Raw genomic sequence first — 4,551 nt, forward strand, 5'->3', positions numbered from 1 at the left:
TTCTTAAGCTCCCACTTATGAATCTATAATAAACATCTCTCTAAGACTCACCCTGTATGGTCTGTGAATTTCATTCTTCTAATCCAGGAGACAAGAACCACTTAGGGCCACTGCTTAGGGCCACTTTGCTGGTCATTGAGTTTCCAGGACTCTAGGGTCCCAATTTAAGCTCCCAAGAATAGACAAAAGGCCTGCCATTTTCAGAGACTCCCTACTCTTCCTGCATCATTGCTATTTAAAACTTGTTTGCTCTTATTGTACATGTGAGATAATTTGTTTGTAATAACCAATGCTGCTATTGTTCAGTTATGAGTTCTCTCTTTAAGCTTTGACAGATTGATATTGCTAGCACTAATGCAATGATAAATGCAAAAGTATGGGCCCTGCTGTGATTAGCTGCATAAGATTGGGCCTTTCACCATCCACTCATGAAGAAGGGAGGCCCTCATGAAGCCCCATACCTCCCTGAAGATCATATACAGTTAATGGTTGCTGGGGTAGGGAGAGGCATTTTGTAGTCATGTGCCCACACTCCTCTAAATAATCTCTCACCCATGTGGCTCTAAGCAACTCTAACAAAACTCATAGGGTCATCCTCCCAAAAAAAAAGGAGGGAAAGGGCAAGAGAGGATAATACAGGGGTAAATATTACCAAAATACATTATGCATGAAAATGTCCCAATGAAGCCATTATTGTGTATAAATAATATATTCAAATAAAAATACATTTGAATGCAATATATATGTATTCATGCTCTGAAATTACATGGTTGCATTCAGTTACCCAAAATGAAATTCACTTGTAAGAAATTTTCAAATATTTAATTTTTTTCTTTGAGATAGGATTGCTGCATAGATCAGACTGGTCTCAAACTTTCAATCCTACAGTGTCAGCCTTTCAAGTGCTAGAATTATAGGTATGTGCTTCCATATCCGACTCATTAAAAATGTATATACACATTTTAAGAGGTTAATAGAGAATAGTAACATCCTCAAAAATATCTACAATGATCACATCTACAATGATTTTCTGCTTCCCACCAGCAAGCAGAATTAGATGACTGTCTTTTGACCGTGAGAGTGAAGTTTACTAGTATTTAAATTGAAGCATCAATATATGTCATGATATGAGCCTGTGATTGCATTTTTACTTTTATGTAGAATCTGTCTGATCATTATCAGAAGAACTCTAAAACTGACTTCCAGTATCTACAAAGTTCATCCAAATGATCACATGCTGGAAGTTCATGAGGTCAAAGTAGGTGCCTCCAAGTCTTTCTGCTTACTTCAAAGCTATGAAGAAATACAGAGCTCTGCTGATACTCTGCCTGTTATTCCTTTTGAAAATCTGGAAGGATTTCCCTTCCTACAGGAACCCTCTATAGATGGCCATACTTACACTGGGACTCTGTTCAAATTTGATTCCTTTCTGTGACATAGAATCTAAGTCAACTTTGCTCATCTATACATTTTTAATTTTCTGAGCATTGTTAATAATTTGAATTTTTATTACCACAAAACTAGCTTAAACGGTTTCACAGAGGAGAGACACATTAGAAGAAAGATAGCAAATTAATGACTGGACCACCCAGTCCAATTCTTCCATGTATTTTTGCTATTTCTTGTGGATAAGTTTTATTTGTGTCCATTCTAAAACTTTCTTAATCTACTTAAACATGTATAAATAATAAAAATCATTGCGAATGGCTCACCGTCCCGTCGCACTCAGTTTCTCGCCCGACCACCGTCGCTACCTGCTCTTGCCATGGGTAGTTAGAAGGGGCTAGTGAACCGCTGTGGGAAGATGCTGCACATCCGCTACCGGCTGCTTCGCCAGGCGCTTTCGGAGTGCCTGGGGACCCTCATCCTGGTGATGTTTGGATGCAGCCCCGTGGCCCAGGTGGTGCTCAGTAGGGGCACCCATTGTGGTTTCCTCACGATCAACTTGGCCTTTAGTTTTGCTGTTACCCTTGCCATCCTGGTGGCTGGTCAGGTATCTGGAGCCCACCTGAACCCTGCAGTGACATTTGCCATGTGTCATGTGATCCCTGGATCAAGCTGCCCATCTATGCGCTGGCTCAGACGTTGGGAGCCTTTTTGGGCGCTGGGATAGTTTTGGGGCTGTACTATGATGCAATCTGGGGCTTTGCCAACAACGAACTTATCATCTCCCGCCCTAATGGCACAGCTATCATCTTTTGCTACCTACCCTTCTGGACACTTGGACATGGTCAATGGCTTCTTTGATCAGTTTATAGACACAACCTCCCTCATCGTGTGTGTGCTGGCCATTGTTGACCCGTAGGGGTCAACAGCCCTGTCTCCCATGGCCTGGAGGCCTTCACTGTGGGCCTTGTGGTGCTGGTCATTGGCACCTCCATGGGCTTCAACTCTGACTATGCTGTCAGTCCTGCCCATGACTTTGGCCCGTGTCTTTTCACTGCCCCGGCTAGCTGGGGCTCACAAGTCTTCACGGCTGGCAGACACTGGTGCTGGGTACCTGTCATCTCTCCACTTCTGGGCTCCTGTACCAGCTTATGATCAGTTGCCACCTGGAGCAGCCCCACCCTCCACTGAGGCAGAGAATGTGAAGCTGGCCCACGTGAAGCACAAGGAACAGATCTGAGTGGGCAGCAACCATCCCCCACTGCTTGCTCTCTTAAACATCCACTGACTCTGCGGGCCACTCCCTAAAAGCCCCCTTATGATCCCTCTAGCAGTCTAAGAAGCTCTCTGTCGACCCCATCCTTCTGGATGGCCCCCTGCAGGATTTCCACTAGACTTTGTCCATTAGGACTTTAGGCCCCCACCCTTAAGCAGTGGTGGGGTATCAGTAGGACCAGACACCCTTTTTGTTTCCCAAAGGAAGAGAATGTGCTGTGGTTTTGTGTGTGTGTGTGTGTGTGTGTGTGTGTGTGTGTGTGTGTATTTGTGTGGTTTCCCAGCCATTCAGGGCAAGGGAGCAAGTTTTCAAAAAGGATCCCAGCAGTTCAAGGGAGCCAGGGGAAAGGGAGAAGGTGATAACATCCAGTTGTGAGTGAGGAAAGCACCAGGGTGTGTGTGTTTTTCTCTACCCTTTGGGAAGCGAATTGGGACAAGGGGGCCACAGCTCACATAGAGAATTATGGGATCCCTGAGCAGGAGCTATGTAAGGTGTTTCTCTTTCTAAGGTAGGCATTGGGAGAGGGATGAAGTCCAGGTCATAAGTTTCATGTTTGCTGGCTTTTGTTTTTGTTTGTTTTTTAAAATACAGCTATATAGAGAGAGATGTTACAGTCTTAGGGATAGGGGTAGGAGACTCCACTTCAAAAAGGGTTTTCCTTCCTTTAGTCCTCTACTCAACAATATACTCTTGCCTTTTATAAAAAAATAAAATGTATGCTAAAGCAGTCAATTTTACAAAAAAAACCATTGCTAACAAGATGCTGAATTTTAAAAATAAACATGCATCTACATGTTTCCATAACAAACTTTATTCACTTATTTTTATTTTATGTATATGAGTGCTATGTCTATATGTTTGTAAGTGCACCACGTGCATGCAATGTCCATGGAGGCCAGAAAAGGGCACTGGATTCCCTGAAACGAGTTTTAGATGGTTGTTAGTCACCATGTGAGTGCTGGAACTTGAACCCAGGTCCTTTGCAAGAGCAACCAGTGCTCTTAATTGCTGAGCCATCTATCCATCCTGTTAACATAACAAATTTTAAATTCCCATAGAAAGAAATACAATATATAATCAGAAATATAATTTTTAAGAAATCCATATTTTTGGAATGGATCTTAAAGAACTATTCCCTCCACTTAATATCCTAAAGAATAAGGCAAAAATGTTGCAGCATTATTACTCATAATAGAAAAAATATTGGAAAACATATTTTCTTGGGGGCTGGAGAGTTGGCTCAGAGCTTGCTGCTCTCGCAGAGGACCTGGGTTTAGTTCTCAGCACCCACATGGCAGCTCTGTTGCCCTTTTCTGGCCTCTGTGGGTACTGCACACATACCAGGCTCACCTACATACATGACGGCAAAGCACTTATACACATAAAATAAAAAATAAATATTTTAAAAGTAAAAGTATTTTATTAAAGTCTTAGGTTAGGAAGACTACTATATGCCAATATCATGGACTACATAGCCATAAAAAATGTAAGACCCTGGACTCTATTGATGGAAAAGATATTCAGAAAGCAATGTTAATTGCAAAGTATTTGTTTTGTACAGGCACATTCATAGAGTTTAATTGCTTTATAAGTGTTTTTGGACAGGCTGGAGAGATGACTCAGAGTTCAAGAGCACTGGCTACTCTTGCAGAGGACCCTGGTTCAGTTCCCAGCACCCACATGGCAGCTAACAACCATCTTTAACTCTAGTTCCAAGGAATCCAGTACCCTCTTCTGACCTTTGTGGGCACTGTGCGACATGGGTATACTTACAAACATTCAGGCAATACACTCATACACATAAACAAAACTAATAAATAAAAAATATTTAAATATTTCCATATTGTTTTGTCTTCAAACCAAATATATTTTTCTTTTTTCTCTTTTCT

General features: G+C 41.9%; 1 pseudogene; it reads left to right on the forward strand.

The window, feature by feature from the left end:
* The first annotated feature begins 1,765 nt into the window (after positions 1 to 1,765).
* Positions 1,766 to 2,626, forward strand: LOC103725189 (annotated as a pseudogene).
* Positions 2,627 to 4,551: the final 1,925 nt, after the last annotated feature.

The sequence above is a fragment of the Nannospalax galili genome, unplaced genomic scaffold, assembly GCF_000622305.1.
Source record: "Nannospalax galili isolate Female #2095 unplaced genomic scaffold, S.galili_v1.0 scaffold85, whole genome shotgun sequence".
Lineage (NCBI taxonomy): Eukaryota > Metazoa > Chordata > Mammalia > Rodentia > Spalacidae > Nannospalax > Nannospalax galili.